The sequence below is a fragment of the Trichomycterus rosablanca genome, chromosome 9, assembly GCF_030014385.1.
Source record: "Trichomycterus rosablanca isolate fTriRos1 chromosome 9, fTriRos1.hap1, whole genome shotgun sequence".
Lineage (NCBI taxonomy): Eukaryota > Metazoa > Chordata > Actinopteri > Siluriformes > Trichomycteridae > Trichomycterus > Trichomycterus rosablanca.
In genome coordinates, this window is record NC_085996.1 from 2,825,604 (window position 1) to 2,847,777 (window position 22,174).

Genomic DNA, 22,174 nt, shown 5'->3' on the forward strand with positions numbered 1-22,174 from the left:
GAAATACTGTGTATACATCATTACAGGTTACTAATCAGATGGTGACCGCCTGCAGAGCTTACCTTACTAATAATGGCACCTCAAGCATTTGGGATCAGGACACACACGATCTCATTAAGAAGATGCAGGTAGGGTGTGGTTTGTTTATTCGGCTCTCCTCGTTTTATATCCAGTTAAACGAATCGTCTGTTATCTTTTTGCAACAGGAGTGTATCTGCCTGTTTGAGGAGTATCGGTCATGCTTCCAAAGTACGAAGAAGCAGAGGCTCGAGACGCAGCCCGGGAAATCATTCGAGGTGTCGGAGATGTACATCTTCCGCAAGTTTGACGATTTCTGCAAGAGGCTCGAGAAGGTGACCAGCCATTTTCACATGACCACGACACCGAGCAGAGCCGTCCTGGTCCATCCCTGAATCCCTGAAGTGTTTTGTGTTTTTAGATAACTCAGATGATCACAGTGATAAAATCGTTCTCGGCCCTCGGCCAGTCAAGAATCGAAGGGCTCGAGGCTCTAGCTGCAAAGTTTCAGAACATCTACATCAACATAAAAAAGAAGGAGTACGACATACTGGCTCAAAGAAGAGAGGTGTTTGAGGTGGACTTTACCGAGTTCATGTCTCACATCAGTAACCTGGAGGTGAGTGGAGTGTTTGACTTAAGAAACATTAAACAGACTAAACTCATTAGTACTTTTTTCCAGTGCCGTTGTTAGTAGTTAAAGTTGGAATGTCTACACTAAGACATCATTTGCTTTTTATAGCAGCGGTCCCAAACCTTTTTTGCACCATATACCGGTTTCATATAAGATATAATTTCACGGGCCAGCGGGCATAATAAAAACACAAAGTGCATAACAATACTACTCACCAATAATGGACACCCCCACCTAGGGGTGATAGGAGGCAATAACACCTGAAGTTTGTTCCTTATGTTCGGTCTAATCCGTAACTTTCACCACTGCAGAAAATCCCGCTTCACAAAGATAGGATGTTAGAAATGGACCCAGTGTTTTACATTTTACATTTTCAGCATTTAGCAGACGCTTTTATCCAAAGCGACTTACACAATGAGCAATTGAGTGTTAAGGGCCTTGCTCAAGGACCCAACAGTGGCAACTTGGTGGTGGCGGGGCTTGAACCGGCAACCTTCTGTTTACTAGTCCAGTACCTTAACCACTGAGCTATCACTGGCCCCAGTGTTGTCATTGCCTTTGTAGCGATCTCTAATTATTTATTCTTTCTGTGCGGCCCGGTAATAAATGACCCGGCCTGTGGCCCAGTGGTTGGGCACCACTGTTCTACAGCATTACAGGTTGGATTTGGCCCGTTCCATTTCACAATTTTGGTATTTCTGATGTACTCACAGTTTAAAAAACTGTTAAATTTCCTAAATAATTTATGTCCGGAGATTCGGGCATTATCATTTTATTTTAGAATCACGTCTCGAGTTATTTTCGTAATATTACGATTATTTCTGTAGTAATTTCTGGTATGTTCCCAGATTTTGTGCTCTTGTAGCGTTTACAGAAAAGCAGCCTTATATCCTAATGCTTTCAGCTTCATACTTCTTTGTAGGTGTGCTGTTTTATGGATATGTGCCATCCTTCTCCCTCCAAACTGAATGTGCCAACCAAAGAGTTCTATTTGTTGTGTCTGACCAGAGTAGATTATCTTTTCATACGTCATTTATCATTATGATTAATATAATATAAACGTCTAACATAATTACAGGATAATTAAATCAGCTGCAGTTTGCACTCTTTTACATGTATACAATTACTTTTACATATATACAATTAAACATATAATTTTTTTTTCTTCAGCACCAACTTCAAGATTTAATGAGAAAATGTTTCTCCAAGATTTTCTCATCTCAACAAGCCTTAAACCTCCTACAAAGGTGCTCTTTAACATACAGCTATTCAAATCCACATATTACAGTACAGACAGTGTATCGTATTGGGTTTATAATAGTTAAATCGGGGCTTCAAATGCTTTTGAATTTGCCTTCAACTGGTTAATTGTTTGAAAGTCTGATGAAAAGAATAGAGGAAGGACTGGATCAGAGATCTATACAATCAGGCATCGGCTGATATGATGTAAAAAGTCTTAACCGGTCTTTGTAAGTTTGTTTTATTCACACTGAGTATCAATAAAAAGGACTGACCATTATAGCAGTGGGTGACAGAAACACTCCAGACAGGATGACCAGTTCTCAATTCAGACACCCACATCAGAGAGACTGATTTAGCTGGAAATGTGTGTGAATAATTTGCCAGAAACCGGTCGCTGTAATAAGGCAGTATGACGTATAAAAAGTCACTAAAAACCCAGATGACATTATGGCAGGATAATTAAGTTACACTGGCAGTCTGGTACATTTGTTACTACAAAGTCCGGTTTAGCTCCTGCACGTCTTGCTGATCTCTTTAAGTATTATAGCTGATTTCTATCACTTTGTTCAGAACTATGTTATTGTAATTATTATTCATGCAGAACTATTTAATGGTACAGTTTAAGGTGGCAAACAGACTGACAGCATATTTTTTCTGCACCTGGCCTTTACCAAAATGTAATATTTTGTGTTATCTAATATCAGCTAATGTTTGACAAAGCAGATCACGTTCAGTCGTTAATGAATGTGTTTGGTTTCTAGGTTTCAGAAACTGAACATGTCGTGTCTGCAGGCAGAAATCTCCACAACCCTCCACCTGATTCTGCAGCACTACGTCACAGAGCTCGAAGCTGTAAACCAGGTCTCTGCTGGTCTAAAGATCTGAGGATCATTGTCACACTAAAAGAACAACAGAATTAACATTAACTCCTGTGTTTATATGTGTAGCACTATCAGACCTACAGAGAAGATCCTCCCATAGGCAGAAACATGCCTCCAGTGGCGGGCAGGATTGTCTGGGTCAGGCAGCTGTTCAGCAAAATACAGGAACCCATCAGTTACATTGAGGTGCACACAGACTTTATGAACGCTCCTTGTTTTTAAAGGAACATTTCATGTTGTGCTACACTGCTTTCATAAGCCTCCCTGACTCACTGTTTCATTTATTTATACAATCACTATGATTTGTTGCTAGTGAAAGGTCGTGCAAAATAATCTAATGCTAATAATTCAGTATAATTAAAAGAAAATAGCTCAATCATTTAATAAGAATTGTTAGTAGAAGTCTCAGTAAATGTGTATTTGGAACAGTTCAGTTTCATGTAATAATTAAAAAACATTTTCACCATATACACCAAGTACTTACACATGCTGTATAAACAATATGCAGAAAAACTCAGAGGTCCTGTCCACATCTGAGGGGCAGGATGTTGTGCAGCTGTACAACAGGTCTGCAGCGGTGTTTGTGGAGTTTGAGATTCTTTACTATACAGCCTGGATGAACAGGTTCCCACAGTTGGAATATGGCAAGTATCTTAAGCGTTTCTTTTACATTTGAACCCTAAAGGAATGATGGAAAACACTCATGATTTTACCTCTTTTACAGCCCTGTATGAAACCCTGCTTGTTCGCGACCCAGAATCAAAGAAACTGCTGGTGAACAGTTCTACAATAAACGAGACATTACGAGAGATTAAATGCTTGATTAAACTGGAATTGAAGGTTCCTGAGAAGGCTCTGTATATGTTTAGGACAGAGAAACACCTAAAGACAACACAATTCAGATTAGAGGTGGGAAAAAATGAGCTTTCAGTTCATTCACTTTACAACAAACCTGCTAATCACAGTGAACTGTGTGTGTGTGTGTGTGTGTTGGGTTTGTGATGTGTAGACGTTTATCAGCAGTTATGAGGATACGCTTGAGGAAATTCCTGCTATGTTTTACAGTCTGATGATATCAAAAATAAAAAAGGTATGATATTCTTCTCACTGGCTTTTATATCTGATAAATTATTAAATAGAATATATCAACATGTAAATATGAATTAATGCCAGATCAGAGTTTTTCCAACCCTGGGTGGGTCGTGAATCAGACAAAGTGGGTCGCAGAGAAATGGAGGCTTTATATTACATCTTGTAAATCACAGTGAGACCAGATACAGTAAATAGCATTCTTTGTGTTGCCTGGGTTGTGTAAAAAATCATGGACAAAATGAATTTGGGTTGCTTAAAACCCTGGTCTAGATTAAGTGTCTTATCACAGTGTGCATCAGCTGGGTCTCCCTTAAATTTCTTCCATGGCTTGTTTCACACTGTAGGTCAGATTGCTTCAGAGTAAAGCAGAATACACAACAGCAGTAAGGGCCTGGGCTTGATTCCCCTAGGTCTAGGGTCCTTTCTGTGTGGGGTTTGCATGTTCTCCCTGTGTCCAAGTCCAAGGACATGCAGTCAGGTTAACTGGAGCTACTAATAATTGCCCTAATTGTGTGTGTGTGTGTCTGTCTGGGGTGTTTTCAGCATTTTGCCTGGTGAATCAGACCCACTGCAGCCCTGACCAGGATAAGGCAGTGGTAAAACAGAGAATGAATGAATATATTATCTAATGCAGATGCTCTGTGTACCAGGTGGACTCTGTGCTTCGTCAAGGCTTGGTGTTTCTCAGCTGGTCGTCTCTCATCCTGGACACATTTTTCAATGATCTTGATGCTGCCATGGCTGAGCTGCAGCATGTTCTAAAGAAGGTACATTCTGAGTGTGTATGTGAGAACAATAGTGACATGATTAACAGTATCTTCTAACTGCATGTAACATGTTCAGGTGACAGATCTTTGCGAGATTCGCATTGAAGGTGTTTTACACAACATCTCCGAGACTGTCCTCATCACCCTGCCAGAGGACAGAGCCTCATCTCTACAGGACCTGATTACCACCAACGAGGTAACGTCATGTTACCCCCAGCATTCGGGATGCTTAAGAATACTTTATGATGAAGTAACATTTAAATCTGATACAGGCTCAGACTAAGCTGTGGGCTCAGACTCTCAACCAAAAGAGCAGCCACGTAGAGGAGGCAGTGAAGGAACTGACTTTAATCTTCAGTGCTATTTATGAGCCAAAAGAAAGCAAAGACCCGGCTGAGAAACCTAAAGGTATTTTGATTAGATTGATCTGAACAGGCCTTGCAAACGTTTCTATATAAACAGAAGTAACGAAAATGATGCTGTTTTGTATTTGTAGGACACAAACGTGTTGCATTCTCAGAAGATCTGGGCTCATCAAACGATAAAGACAGGTTCAAGGCAGAAGCCCGTGAAGCTGATAAAGACGAAGACTTTAAAAACGTAAATGCTGGGTCCACTATTTGTCAGCTAAAATAAATACTTCACCTATAGTTAAGATTAATCTATAACTAAAATACTGCCTGTAAAACAAACTGATATATATATGTATATATGTATATAATATATATAGACCTTCTAGTTAGAGCTTCCCATGTTCTACATAAATCAAGGACGGTGTTAAATAAGTACAGGATGTCAATTTATCACATGGCTTCAGCTACCCATCTCCCTTTAAGACATATCCAATCATGCCACTGTAGATGCTTGCCTGCCTGGTAGCACCTCTGAGTTTCGAACCCCTGATCTCAGCAATAGTAGGCCAAAGTAAATGACCACTGCTCCACCTAATATTTGTTATACCAATGCACCAAGTGAAATGTTAACCACTAATACCCTGAAGCCACCGTATTACTGTCTCACACACAAAACCTTTAGCTGTAAATGATAAGCAACACAGTGATGTGCATCGTGTACTCATACTTCCCCGTGGAGCATCAGACACAACAGTAACACTTCTGCATCTCTTTCACTAGCAATCTGGTTTCTGCTTAGCAAACAGCATTCTCTTCTTATTATTATTTTTATTTTTATTATCACAAGTAGTTCACAGTTCCAACAAGGAGCTGGCAAATCTGATCCAACAGAGGTGCTAGCAAATCTGTAAGTGTGAAACTGTAATAAAAAGAAACATCTCCACCTGGAGCAAATGAAAGTTCAACCAGGCGCAGGTGACTGTCTGTTACACGGAAACAATGGCAACCATCTGCACCTCCATGCCTTCTCTCCCGACCAGATTTGGAAAGGCAGAAAGACATCATTCTGTAATCGAGCCACACCGTCAATCTCCACCTAGTTCTGTTTGGTCTTTATGATGTACAACATACCATGTATAAAACAAACAATAACAATTTTATGTTCATGTGATAAAGAGACCTAAAAACAATGTAATTACATTTAAATCATTTTTAGATTTAAATCATTAATGGCCCTGCTGTTTATTTTCCTGGTTATTTGTAGGAGTGCAGAGAACTGTATGCTCACTTCAGCGCAAAACTTCTGGACGCTTTGGTGAAGGCCACATGTTTGTCTCTGGACACGTTAAAAAGAAGATTGTTTATTTCCAGGTGAGAATGAACATGTTTCACCATGTAAATAAATCATTAAAAAATACACAAAACATTTAAAGCGGTCATTTTTTCTTTCTAGCTCATCTGGCGGCCATTCCAGTGTCTCAGATGAGGTGATAACTTTAATAAAATCTGAGATCCACCTGACCATACCCAATGTGGTAAGTGTTTATATTACTAATGCTTTACTCTGTGCTGTTACTGAATCTTGGAACCATAAGCACATTGAGAGTTCTGTGTTCTGATGAAGGTGATGATACCGAGTCTTGATAAGATCCAGCAAGCAATCATTCACCTGGTGCATCTGGTGCTGGAGGTGAGCCGCGGCGTGGCATGCTGGAAACAGGATTGCCGCTCAGACGACGTCGGAAAGTCTGGATGTAAGAGGCGGCATTAACAATCATTAAGAATCTTCCACGGTTTCCCTTCAGCTTGATGCATTTGGAGTTTTTTTGTTTCCTGCAAAAAACAGAAAGACATATTCTGTACTGTAAAGTCCGGAAGCGTATTGCTGCCACACAGATGAAAAGAAATGTCAGTATGTTGTTATAAAGAGAATCAAATTTTACTTCATGAGTTTTGGTGTCACTGAGCAGCACAGATGATATTTTTATCACTATTTAAACACTGCGAAGGATTCTTAAATCTTAGTCTTTATATAGAGACGTCAAAACCGCTCACATATCTTAGACATGCACTATTCCTAATGGAGAATCTTGATCGGCACAGCAAGCTACAAGGTTACAAGCTACAGCATCTTAAATGTCTTCAAGCTGGGTTCGGCTACGCAGCATTTAAGGAAATGAACTTTTCTCGTTATTACGACATACTGACGGCTTTTTTTTTCATCTGTGTGCCAGCACGGGCACCAGGTGTAAACCAAAGTATAATGTACACGCCTTTGTTAATATGTTTTTAATTGGTTCTAATCGATTATAAAGGCTAACACAGCTTTTTGAAGCACTAAGGCTGTGAATGTTAAATAAAGATCGTGAAATAATTCCGATAAAACATTATTAACTTTTTCTCCTCGTTTTAACATTTGAAAGCATCCGACATTTTGAGTTTAAAAACGTTTAAATTGAAATTTCTTCTCTAGCTGGGCGGCTGAGGAACTTCTTCCAGAGTGTTTCTGAAAACAAGGATGTGTGCAAGCCTGTAGGACTTCTAATGTCAGGGGTGAACCTCCTGGGTAAACAGCCCGGAGATGTGCTCAGTCAGTTCAGAGCCTTCAAAGTAATCTGGGATCAGGACCGAGACGACCAAGTCAAGGTAGCTCAACACTCAACTCAACTTATTAATGTAAAACGGACAAAACTACTGGACTTGGATAAACAATTACAACATGTTAAATTTGTCACAGACATTGATTAGATCAAACCCAGGTCATCAGTCCATGTCACTGTGCAGCTCTCACTTTCTCAGCGGCACCGATGTGCCACCTGAATAGATCATGTTATGTTTACATTTTGTTAGGTGTAATACAGCGGTAATACAACAGTAATACTCAGGCGGCAGGTGTTTCCAAATATTGTGCCGGCCTCATGATTGAGGAGCCGACAAATCTGTGAATAAGAAACCATGATGAATGGAAACACTTCCTACTGGAGTGACGGGTGACTGCTGTTGATCTGCGCCTTCATGCCCCCTCTGTTAGCCATATTATAGCTCCCAGTAGATGGACTTGTTACAGATAGAATGTGATATTCTGCTGGAGTTTTTTACATTGTTAAGGAGGATTGAAAATAGTTTGTAAATGGTGATTATAAGTGGAATAAACACCCAAATTTTGAAGAATCACATTTGAAAGACATCACTATAACAGTGTACATTTGTTTAATATGAAATCATAAACGCATGTTTGTGTTTTCTGTCAGGAATTCATCAGTAGCAACCCCGACCTATACCTGATAAAGGAGCAAATTTTACACTATGAAACGGTTGAACAGGAGATCGCGGACATCACGCCCATCGTCGTTTTAGGTGGAATTGAATTGTCAACAGGTAAAATAATACCAAATATTCACATTAGCTATTACAGTTGAGGTTTTTATGTGTTATGTGTGAAAAATGGCACATTAATGTCATCAAAGCTGCAGTGCATCACTGGTTTTGTTTAATATAATTATATTGCACTGTTAAATATTGAAAAAATAGGTGGATTGAAGTTAGGGTTGGGATGTGCCAGGTACGCCTATTCCACGTCTTCTGTGCATACGGCTGGTTCAGCTCAGACTCTGAAGTCATAACCTTAAATCCTACAGAATTTTACAGTGTTGCTTCATTTATTCACATGCTTGTTGTTTGTGTTGGTGATGTCTGTAGCTCCACTGAAGATGTCCCTGAGTGTGGAAGCGAAAGCCTGGAAACTGATGCTGTGCAAGTACGTACAAAAGGAATACAAGAAGAAGCTGATGGACATGATCGCTTTCATTAGTGAGCAGCAAAAAAACCTCTCACGCCCTATAGCTGACCTGGACGACGTGAGATTCGCTATGGAAGCCCTGTCCAATATCCGGGACTCAGAAATTATAATGGACATGACCATGGGGCCCATCGAGGTCCGACATAATGATAAGCCATATTTCTCATCCTAATCTTACTAATCTATGGTTTATTTTAGACATGAAATTGATTAGTGATGTTTTTAGGAAGCCTATTCTATACTAAACAAGTTTGAAGTGGAAGTGACGAAGGAGGAGGCCGAGGGTGTGGATACACTAAGATACTCTTTTGCTAAACTGCAGTCCAAAGAGGTGCGTTCCTCATTCTCAACTCAGATTCCACAGTGTCTGCTTTATGAAAGATCCATCACAGATGATTCATGGCTGATTCTTCCTTCATTTAAACATTTATTCAATCATTTATCCATTCTGGTCAGGGTCACCGTGGCTCTGGAAAGCAGTGAAAACACTGCTGGTGATGCCCTAGGTCTAAGTAATGTGTTTAGTAGTGTGTTATTAACTGCAGTCCAGCTTATATGAAATATATACACCGATGAGGCGTAACATTATGACCACCTTCCTAATACTGTGTTGGTCCCCCTTTTGCTGCCAAAACAGCCCTGACCCGTCGACTCTGACACCTTTCTATCGGAACCGGCATGAACTTCTTCAGCAGTTTGAGCTACAGTAGCTCGTCTGTTGGATCGGACCACACGGGCCAGCCTTCGCTCCACACGTGCATCAATGAGCCTTGGCCGCCCATGACCCTGACGCCGGGTTTACCACTGTTCCTGACCACTGCAGACCGGTAACACCCCACAACAGCTGCGGTTTTGGAGAGGCTCCGACCCAGTCGTCTAGCCATCACAATCTGGCCCTCAAATGTAACCTTCGAGGATAAAACATTCACTTGCTGCCTAATATGCCCCCCCCCCCCACTAACAGGTGTTGTGATGAAGAGATAATCAGTGTTATTCACTTCACCTGATAGTGGTCATAATGTTATGCCTCGTCAGTGTATAGTTATACCCAGTAGTATAGTATTACCCAGGAAATACATCTAAACAGTGTGCCAGTGCATCACCAGGCATCCCTGACTACCTTACCCTCTCATTTACTTGCAGGAGATATGTTTGTGGAAAACATACCAAACTCTTTATAGACCATTTAAAGCGTTGCTTTGAAATCGAGTCCTCTGTTCTTTCTAAAACCATGTTACATATTCTGGTGTTTTAATGAAACGTGGGAGACGAAGGGACAGCATTTAGTCTAATGTGTTTTTTATATAAAACCCCTACACAGAGAGCAGTCCAGCATGAACTGGTCAGTGCGCAGCCCAAGTTGAAAGAGATTCTCCTGGAATCAGTCGCCACGTTTCAGAATGACTTGATGACTTTCGGCCAGAAGTATGAAACGGTGAGCAATCAACTCATTCCTGAGGGCCACACTGACACTTTTGTTTCAGACCCGAGTCCATCTAATTGTAAGGGTGCAGGGATTTAAGTGAGTTCGGGAATAGAATAATGCAATTGACTAAATAAATCATCTTGTTTTTTGTTTGAAGTAAACAGCAGACAATGAGACACTGACTAGCAGATAAACTGAAACACTTTCTTTAAGCATGATGTGCAAATAAAACAAGTACATATTTATTTAAGAACTATTTAAATGTATTTAAAAGTTAATTCTTGTGTATATAAGCAAGCAGCTTCAATTCCAAAGTAATTATACCTACACAATTAATCTATTAAAGGAGCAAATATAAGAATAATAAACATTATTAAGTGAATATGTTTTGTCACCTCTGATGTTTCTGCTTTTGTATTTGTCACTAGTCATTGTTAAAATAAAGACAAACTAAAGTTTAAACACCACCCGGCCATAATAAAAAAAATATCTGGACAAAAAAACAGACAGGTTAAATTAACTAGCCAAAGATCTGAACAAGCAGCAACTATGTACAGATAATTGTCTGGTTTGAGTTTTGTCCTTGTGTGGCATGTCATCTTTCTGGTTGTTTGCTGCTGATGGTTTTCTCACTTCCCCTGTCTGGTTCCTGCAGTGATCGTCTGAGTTACACTTGCTGGCGGAGCTGCCCAGACGTTTTTGTTTTGTTTGTTCTTGTGTCTGTCTCTGTGTTTTCAGTGTTTCTGCTCTCACATAAGCTTTTTTGTCCTCGAGTCACTTTAGGCTGTGGCTTTGGTATGGTTTTGTGAATTTAAAACTGAACCAGTGATATTAACCGACCAAAGTGTGTGAGAATCACATTAGATTAGAATAAATAGAAGAAAGCCGATCATAAGAATATTAATAATCTGTTGTATGACACTTAGCGATTCATATATGGTTCTTTGTCTGTCTGATATCAGGAAGGCCCGAATGTTTCAGGCATTTCACCTCAGGAGGCCAGCACCAGACTTCAAATCTTCCAGGTATGACAGATGCAGAATTCAAAATGCTTTTATTCATTATTCTTTCTATATAAATCTCTCACACCTCGGCTCGTTTATACTTATAAATATTATTCATGTGACATTAGGTGGTCCCAGACATGCACTCAAAAGCAAATGTATTATAACTGTTTCAAAAACTTACTGTAATCAATACTTAGGAATATAACTCAGGTGGGATTAAGCCAGATAGGGACTCTCTCTCATAACTGATGCAATTACGACCTCTGCTGGCTAATTGATGGCACCTGCACAGAGATGGGAAAAGAGTGCTGTCAGGGTGTGTCTCTCCGTACACAGTGCTGATCCGCATTGCACTCGTCAAAGTGTAGGTGTTAAGATGCATACCGCTGCTGCCCGCTTGTCGGAGGGGGCGTGTGGTAGCTTCTTTCTCCTCAGTCAGAGCGGGGGTCAGCATTGGTGGAGAGGAAGCGTGACGCAATCGGGCAATCGTACGCGCTAAAAGGGGGGAAAAAGGGAGAAAATGCATAAACAAAATATTATAAATATAAATCAGCCAGACTAATGCCGACTGTACATCTAACCATTTTATATTAAATACAATTTTATTCCACCTTAAACGTGCTCTGATATTGATCTCAGACTGGGTTTGATGACCTGTGGAGGAAGTTCACCACATATTCTTCTGGAGAACAGTTGTTCGGCCTGCCCGTCACTGAATATGATGTTCTACAGAAAGCTCGGTAATTACAGTCTGTCACTGTCTGGTAAACACTCTCCAGAAACATGATGATGCTCACTGCTGATTGGCCTAAAACATGCATACAATTCTGTATTATTCCCGTGTCACTTTTCTATTCTATTATAATGGTGTTCCTCTCTCTTATGTTATTGAAACTAGTAAAGAGCTCGGGCTTCTTCAGAAGCTGTACGGCCTCTACGATGCGGTTATGAATAAGATCAGCGGCTATTACGAAATCCTCTGGACCGAAGTGGATATTGAAAAGATCAACACGGAGCTTTCAGAATTCCAAACCAGGTAACCGTCGCGACTCTTGCACAGTGTTACAGCAGCAGCTCCTCTCAGAACTGTAAGAACTCCTGTGTGTTTTGAATTGTACTCAGATGCCGAAAGCTCCCCAAAGGACTGAGAGACTGGCAGGCGTTTTTAGATCTGAAGAAAAGGATCGATGACTTCAGCGAGTCGTGCCCTCTCCTGGAGATGATGGCTCACAGAGCGATGAAGCAGAGACACTGGGAACGCATCGCTGACCTGACGCAGCACAAGTTTCACGTGGATTCGGACACGTTCTGCCTTCAAAACATAATGGAGGCCCCACTGCTGAAACACAAAGAAGACATAGAGGTAATGCTACACTGAGGCTCTGTGTATATAGACACTGATCAGTCATAACATTATGACCGCCTTTCTGATATTGGCCCCCCTTTTGCTGCCCCATACACAACAACCCGTGATGCTCTGTGTATTCTGACACCTTTCTATCAGAACCAGCATGAACCTCTTCAGCAGTTTCAGCTACAGGAGCTCGTCTGTTGGATCCGACCACACGTGCATCAATGAGCCTTGGCCACCCATGACCCTGTCGCCGGTTTACCACTGTTCCTGACCACTGCAGAACGGGAACACCCCACAAGAGCTGCAGTTTTGGAGATGCTCTGACCCAGTTGTCTAGCCATCACAATTTGGCTTTTGTCAAATTCCCTCAGATCCTCACGCTCACGGCCTTTTTTTTTTTATATATCAACTTTGAGGATAAAATGTTCACCTGCTGCCTAATACACACCCCCCCCCCCCCACTAACAGGTGCCATAATGAAGAGATAATCAGTGTTATTCTCTTCACCTGTCAGCGATCATAATGTTATGCCTGGTCAGTGTATGTAGATACTGGTGTCTTTTGCTCTTTAGATGACATACATTGTTTTGGGTTCATTTAAGCTATCCCTGTGCTAAAGTCATGCTTAGTCTAACCAGGGTTTGAAAGAGACTTGTGTTATAATGATGACCTTACTTTTCTCCTCACACTAGGACATCTGCATCTCAGCAGTAAAGGAGAAGGATATCGAGGCCAAGCTGGCACAGGTGGTTGATTTATGGTACAGTCAGTTGCTCACATTTATGGCTTTTAAAGGCAGAGGAGAGCTGATGCTTAAAGGAGCTGAGACGGCAGAAATCATCACTGCCATGGAGGACAGTCTGATGGTGCTTGGATCACTTCTAAGCAACAGGTAAGTTTCATCAGGTTCTGTTCATGTCTCACACACTGATGTTCTCATTAGAAATAACAGTCTAGACTAGCACTTTGTAGATTTTTTGGTATTGCTTTGACCATTGCTTTGATGAAGTTTAAATATAGAGACTATTCTCCTTTATACGGATGTATAGGGGTTCAGTAAGCTTAGCAAGCTTAAACAAATAAAACAGTGATGACTTCTGTCTGTTTAAACACTGGAGCATAGTCATAATGCACATAAAACTTTCTTTGTTATGGTAATTTTGGTAGATTGAGGGGTGCAAGTCATAATTCTGATGATTCTACAGATTCATTATAGGGTAAATTAGTTTAGTATTTCATTTAACTTAATTAATCAAACTAAAGTTTATTTAACTGTGTAGTGGGCGCTCTGTGTGGGTGGCACATGGGTAAATAAGATAAGATAAGATTCCTTTATTGATCCCCATGGGGGAAATTCGAGTGTTACAGCAGCTCCAGTACAGTGTAAGTAGAGTAAATACAGTAAATGAAAATAGAGTAGAATAAAATAAAAAATAAGGAAATTATCAAATAAATGATGGTAAATAAAGTATGGTAAATAATGCTCGCTTACTACCACTGGCATCCAGGGTTCAGTGCTATCGGTCAGTTCAGCGTCTACATACAGGCATGATTGGCTATGCCTGAGGTGGGGGGTAGCCAGGACCCTGCAATGGATCGTCGTCCTGTCGGGGGGGTGTTACTGCATTGCGCCTGATATTGCCAGAGAAACCGGACCCACCAAGACCCTGACCAGGATAAAGCAATGGTAAAAATGAAATGAAACTGTGTCGTTCAATTTAATTTTGTGTTTGTACGATTTGTGTAAATTCTATTGATCTAAAGTATCCTCCAGGCCACCCAAAGAGGACGGGGGTCCCTGCTGAGTCTGGTTCCTCTCAAGGTTCCTTCCTGTATTTTTAAGGGAGGTTTCCTTGCCACTGTGGCCCTCGGCTTGCTCAATAGGGGTTTTTGATCTGTTGGTCCCGGACTTTGTAAAGTTGCTTTGAGACAATGTCTATTGTAAAAAGCGCTATATAAATAAATGTGACTTTACTTGACTAGTAAAAAACTCTTTTTAAGGAAGGGACACAACCCAACACTCACAGCTGTAATCGATCGAACCGGTTTGTTTCAATCCCAGGCAGTGGTGCTACCAACCTGGCTGGGCAACCAACAGGCACATTAGGTTTCATTGCAGCTGTACGGTTGTGCCCTTCGTTGTCTGGCCGAAGCACCTGCACTAGCGTTGCTCATGATTTGCTTAGCGTGGCAGCACTATATGAGACTCAGCCACTGGCAGGTGAATAGATGTGGCAGCGACTGGTAATCTCTGTTTGATTTCTCTGTACATAGATACAACACTCCTTTTAAGAAAGACATCCAGAACTGGGTTTTTAAGCTCTCCACATCATCAGACATCATCGAGCAGTGGCTGCTTGTTCAGAACCTGTGGGTGTACCTGGAGGCCGTGTTTGTGGGTGGAGACATTGCCAAGCAGCTTCCACAGGTACATCATTAATCTGCAGCCTGTATGTTTACTCACCTGTAATCATGAACTGCTTCATTTACGTATTATTACCTTGTAGGAAGCGAAGCGCTTCCAGAACATCGATAAATTATGGATAAAGATCATGCAGAGAGCCCATGAGATCCCCAGTGTGGTGCAGTGCTGCGTGGGAGATGAGACCATGAGCCAGCTTCTACCTCACCTGCAGGAGCAGCTTGAACTCTGCCAGAAATCTCTCACAGGGTATGAACACAGCCCCACACTGTACAGGGTGTCGATCTATTTCAGGGCAGAAGAAAACCCATATGGACAAGCGAAGAACATACAAAACTTCTCATGGTGGATGTATATCGAGCAACAAGTGGCAGTGGTGTAGCTTGAACCAGCTTATATATTGCCCATTGACCAAAGGCACGGATCAAACCTAGGTCTGCAGAACTCTGGTTTCACCCCTTCTTATTATTCAAATGATTCACATGTTTCAGACACAACCGCTGAAATTCATGATATAAAACTATAATACCGTGCAGCAGCAGTTTAGGGAAGGTCCTTTCTGTTCCAGCATGACTGCGCAAAGAAGCTCCAGTGTCCTGCACAGAGCTCTGACCTCAGCCCCACTCAACAGCTCTGGGATGAACCAGAACATTAACATCGATGCCCAGTCGTACTAATGCTCTTATCACTGAGTGGGCACAAATTCCCATACTTCAGAACAGAGGCTGTTGTTCTAGCTGAAAATATCACACAGAGGTCACTAGATAGGGCAAGCCGTAGCCTGGCGGTTAGAGTACTGGACTAGTAATCAGAAGATCGCTGGTTCAAGCCCCACCACTGCCAGGGTGCTGCTGTTGGGCCCTTGAGCGAGGCCCTTAAACCTCAATTGCTCAGACTGTAGACTGTAACTGTACTGTAAGTCGCTTTGGATGAAGTCGTCTGCTAAATGCTGAAAATGTAAATAGGATGTCTAACACGCTCACGGTCCAAATACTTTTGGCCATATAGCATGCATCTGTGTAGGCATGAACACAGTGTGAGCCATGTCTTTTATATGATAAATCACTAGATCAGTGCTAACTAACTAAACCTGGACATACAATTCAAAGCAAATGTCCTATTTATTTATTTATTTATTTATTTATTTATTTAATTGAATGTAGAAAATGTCAGCAAATCACTGATTTGATGCTAACAAACAAACAAAAACACTCACATTATTATTTTCCTCACTGTCCACACATCCCTCATCCCAAAACCCAGTATTATTACCGTGCATTAGTGAGGCTTTATCTAAGCACATGTGACAGCAGCTGTCTCAAAACATCTGCATCATCAGGCTTCACCTGTTTCTGTACAGCTACCTGGAAAAGAAACGACTGCAGTTCCCCCGCTTTTTCTTTGTGTCCGATCCTGCTTTACTGGAAATCCTCGGACAAGCCAGTGACTCTCACACCATCCAGGTACGAGCGGCGCACCAGTATAAACGCTCTCCACGTCAGTCCAGCTTCATAACCATCTTTGCACTCGTGATTGCAGGCTCATCTCCTGGGAGTGTTCGACAACGTCAGTGAGGTGGAGTTTCATGTCAAGGACTACGACAAGATTTTGGCGGTGATCTCTCAGGAGGGCGAGAAAGTACCCGTACGTATCAGCTGGAGCTCAGAAGTGTGCGGTTGTATTTATTTCCACACACACAGGGGAACGGAGTACAGATGAGAAGTAGGGGTGGGTGATGTTTCCAAAATCCTTCATCTTATCACGTCAAATAGAGATCAGTCGTAGTTAGTGATCAGCCAGGATTATAAAGGGCAACGGTAGGTGAGGCTGGGACAGTGGGAGCCTAGTGGGTGGAGTTTTGGGCTGTCAACTGAAAGCTTGAGAGTTCGAATCCTGGCTCTGCCATGCAGCCACTGTTGGGCCCTTGAGCAAGGCCCTTAACCCTCTCAGCTCTAGGGGCGCTGTACGATGGCCGACCCCAGCTTTGACCCAAGCTTCCGAAACAAGCCGTGATATGCGAAGAAAGAATTTAGTCGTTCTGTACGTCTGTATATGTATATATGACAAATAAAGGCATTCTATTCTATTTTATTGTTGTGTTAAAAACACTATATAGACAAAAGTATTGGGACGCCCCTTCTAATCTTTTAATGAATGTGTTTTAGGCACAACAATCTATAACATGTGTAATAAATCAATTATACAAGAAGTCATGAATTCAACTTGGCAGCAACAGTTTAGGGACTTCTCTTTCCTGTTCCTGTTCCAGCATGACTGTCCCCCTACATGAAGAAAAGCTCAATTTAATGAAACTTCACATGCTGCCATCATCTGTACTACTGAATGGACACAAATTCCCATAGACATACCACAAAGTCTAACCCTAGAAGCTTCTTAGTAAAGCGACTGTTCTACCTAAAAAAGTCACTTTATTTTAGACAGTGTATTGTCTAAGCAATTAGGGGTTAGGGCCTTGCTCAACAGTGCCAACCTGGCAGTGGTAGGGCTTAAACCAGTGACCATTTGGTAACTGGTCCAGTACCTTAACCACTAGGCTACAGCTGCCCTTAGTGAGGCGTTTTGCAAGCTCATGGTCAGGTGTCCACATACTTTTGGCCATACAGTGTAGATCCAGTTGCCTCTTACCTTATTCGATGTTATGTTATGACATTTTTTAATGAACGATCTGAAGAAAAGACTCTCGCAACCTGTGAGTTAATGAAATAAAAGTTATTTTCTGTGAGGAAACCAGAATTGATGATAGAGATAAACAGTGCACCTCTAGTGGTGTGGTATTTTATATATACATTATATATACATCCTACTCACTAAGAGGAAGAACCAGTAATGAAGTTTTTATTTCTGTGTTGATTATGATAATTGATTTGGATGGAGCTGCTCTGATGTGCTGTGTGTGTTTACCAGCTGGACAAACCAGTAATGGCACGCGGTCCTGTGGAACTCTGGTTGGGAGAGTTACTGGTGCAACAGCAAGCCTCACTGCACTCAGTCATAAAAGCAGCTCAGCTGCAGATTAATGAGCCCGACTTCCAGCTCCTCACCTTCCTTAACCAGGTCCAAGCTCAGGTACGCAACAGCTCAGAGCGTGCGTATCATAACAATGCGTATAACATATAGCACAGCCTTAAAAATACATGCACCGGTGATGTTCCTCTCCTTCAGGTGGGCCTGCTGGGCATTCAGATGCTCTGGACTCGAGACTCAGAGGAGGCACTGCAGAATGCCAAGAAGGACAAGAGGGTCATGTCTGTGACAAACCAGAAGTTTCTGGATCTGCTGAACACGCTGATAGCACAGACGACTCACGACTTGTCCAAGTTCGAGCGTGTTAAGTTTGAGACGCTGGTTACAATCCACGTCCATCAGAGAGACATTTTTAATGATTTGGTAAGAATATGACTTCTGTAATCACGTGATTCCTTTTATGGCATGTTTATCAGCATCTTTATCCTGGTCAGGGTCGCTGTGGGCTCGCTTTCACCGGAACCCACCCATCTCAGGACTTCAGCTATCCCCACACTCCTTAGACATAGCTAATTATATCTGTGTAGACGCCTCGCACCGCTGAGGTTCGAATCTGGATCTCAGCATGAGTGTGATAGACCTCTGCACCACCCGAGCACCCAGTCCTTTCATTTTATCTTTATATCTTTATATTCTGGCTTATAAAAAGAGAGTTATTAAATTAACATCATTATTTATCATCATTTTGTATATTTTTGTTGTACAGTCTTGGGCAAAAAAGGTAAAAATGGAGTCAGAAGATGTTTTGAAAACATTTAATCATCTAGACATGTTACTTTGAGTTTTATATCAAGCATTGAAATCCGTTCATGAATTTTTCTGTGTATAAGAAGATTTTCCACCCAACCGAGCAGTGCGGAACAAACGGTGGCTCAGATCTTCCTTCTGGATCATTTTCTGACCGGCCAGTTGTTGTTAGGACCATTATAAGGAATTTTGGGTTGTGTGCACACACCACACACACACACGTAGTTTACGATGAAATAAATCTCTTTCCTCTCTGTGATGTTATCTGTTCAAAAAAGCATCACACTTTTTTACCCACCCATTTTATATTCCATACAAACATGAATGTTTACTTTGTCTAGCGTCAGTAAATCCTTACCAGCGTGTTATTATTTTATATACTAATAAATACAAGGTTAAAGCGCAGTTGTAGTCTGTATCAGGAATAGAATTAACCGTAGCCCTGTGCTTGTTAGGTGAAAATGAACATCAGGTCCGTCGGTGACTTTGAATGGCTGAAGCAGAGCAGATTTTATTTCCGGGAGGATCAGGATCACGTCGCAGTGTCGATCACGGACGTCGACTTCATCTATCAGAACGAGTTTTTAGGCTGCACAGACAGGCTGGTCATCACTCCTCTAACAGACAGGTGCTTCTACTCGTCCTTTAGGAGGTCCTCGTGTACATTCAATAGAAATAACAATAATGTTTTTCTCCCAGGTGTTACATTACCTTAGCTCAGGCGTTAGGTATGAGTATGGGCGGAGCTCCTGCTGGTCCGGCTGGGACGGGCAAAACCGAAACCACCAAAGACATGGGCCGCTGCCTGGGGAAGTACGTCGTGGTCTTTAACTGCTCCGACCAGATGGACTTCAGAGGACTGGGCAGGATTTATAAAGGTGATTTTATTTAGTCAGTCAACACGGCGCTACACTATAGGTCAACAAGTATGTGGACACCTGAGCGTATTGGTTACCCGTTCCAAACTCATTAGATTTAATATGGACTTGCCTTTCTATACGATTTTGGTAGTGTGCATGTGGAAATTTGTGTCCATGTAGTTAAATGTTGGGTGAAAAGACCTGGCTTACAATCAACATTCCAGTTTTTGCTCACTTGTGTTCAGTGAGATTGAGCTCAGGGTGTTCTACATCGGGGGAGCCAAAAAATGGGTTGCAGAGAAAAGATTAACAGAAATTAACTTGTACATGAACGCCCCCTTGTGAAGGCTTTACGTTACATCTCGTAAACCACAGTGGGACCAGATTGCTACCATTTTTATTAATGAAGTATTATTTGTTTTGTGTTTTGTTTTAATGCATTGTTTGTGTGGCCTGGCTTGCTGTAAAAATCATGACATAGACAACATGTGAGACGTTCAAAAAAAAGTTTGAAAAACTCTGATTTACATGATACTTGAATTCTTCCACACCAGAGACTTTAACCTTTGTGCATAGTTCACAGAAGCATAGTCATACTGGAACAGGAAGGGACCTTCCCCAGAATGTTGTCTAAATGTTTATAGCATAACATTATAGCATTTTTACCACTCTTAGTATTGTGTATAGAGAAACATGTAAACGTAATGATTAGGAGGGGTGTCCACACTTTTCGACCGTGTAGTGTGTAACAGCAGAATAAGTCTGTATTAAAGAGACGTATCTGAGTGTGCTATCAGTCCAGATTTTATTCAGAATGGTACTGAGGATAAAACGATCACGTATATCCACTCTAATAAAGGACTTTCTGTTAGGTCTGGCTCAGTCTGGGTCCTGGGGATGCTTCGATGAGTTTAACAGGATCGACCTGCCCGTGCTGTCGGTCGCTGCACAGCAGATCCACATCGTCCTGAGCGCTCGCAAAGAGCGCAAAGCTCAGTTCCTCTTCACCGACGGAGACTGTGTGGATCTGAACCCCGAATTCGGACTCTTTATTACCATGGTAACGTATTTACAGATGTTCAAATATACACGTGTGGTCCATATTTTAGCACCTTTGATTGTTTGGTATAAAAAGCCAATCATTAGATAAAAATGGACATGGAGTAAGTGAACGTTGTGTCATCAATATCTTGCCCAAATACATTCAACACAACATTGACATTTCAGTCATGTAAGAACAGTAATATAAGAAACACAGTGAATGACACGGGCAGGATTAAAGGCGTCCTTTACTTTAAACTAATGTGTCTTGTTATAGAACCCGGGCTACGCCGGTCGCCAGGAACTGCCCGAAAATCTAAAGGTGCAGTTCAGGACCGTTTCTATGATGGTTCCTGACAGACAGGTGAGGTTTTTATACACTGGTACTGGTACGTGAACTCATTTCCCTTCTGTAGAAGCTCAGCTAAGTGAACCCTCTGTGTTTCAGATCATCATGAGAGTCAAACTGGCCAGCTGTGGTTTCATCGAGAACGTTATACTGGCTCAGAAGTTCTTTGTGCTTTATAAACTGTGTGAGGAGCAGCTCACGAAGCAGGTACATGTCAGCAAACACACACCAAATGGCCAAAAGTATGGAAACACCCATCCTAATTATTAAAGGTGGATGGAACGCGCAGCCTTCCTGACTCAGCAGTGTACTGAGCATGTGCAGTTCATCCAGTTTCATTATTGATCAGTGGTGTATCTGTGAGATCAAATTCAGATGTTGAATGCTTGCTTGTAGTTAAATCAAACATATTTTCATACAGTTTGTATTATAATTAATAACAAAATGGGCGCTCAGGTGGTGCAGGGGTAAATTCCGTACTAGCGTAATAGCGTACTACCGCTGGGGTCCAGGGTTTAAATCGGCGCTGCTGTTGGACGTCTACATACAGACATGATTGACCATGTCTCGAAGCTAAAGGTGGCCGAGGGTTCGTTTCTGACCGGGGTGTGTTTCTGCATTGCGCCCAGTGACTCCTAAATAAGTGGACCCACCGTGACCCTGACCAGGATAAAGGATAAAGTGGTAAATAATAAAAAAGAAACAATAAAACAATAATGATAAAAGTGATTAAAGCATTAGTGGTAAATTGCGCTGAGCCACTAACACTGAGATCCTTGGTGCTATCGGCCGGTCGGGCATCCAGATACAGATATAATTGGCTATGCCTTGGGGGATTTGGAATTGGGGGCTGAACAGCCTAGCCATTGAGAGGTGCACTCGTCAGGGTGCATTCACTGCCGGTCCCAAGCCAAGATAAAATAAAAAAAGGCATCCAGTGTAAAGACTGTACACACACCAGATCTGCTGTGGTGACCATGAATATGGAGCAGCCAGAAGATCAAATAAATCTGGTCAGTTAGAGTTGATCAGTGAACAGTTACAGAATATAAATAAGGATTTTTTTTTCATACTGGATTGTATATAATTCTGTTCACTTGTTGTTAAGAATGTAAATCAGAATATTCATGTATAAAC

At 41.6% G+C, this 22,174-nt stretch overlaps 1 pseudogene; it reads left to right on the forward strand.

Annotated features, from left to right (window-relative positions):
• The window catches only part of LOC134320376 (dynein axonemal heavy chain 8-like), a 57,939-nt pseudogene that overhangs the window by 6,412 nt on the left and 29,353 nt on the right, over positions 1-22,174 (forward strand).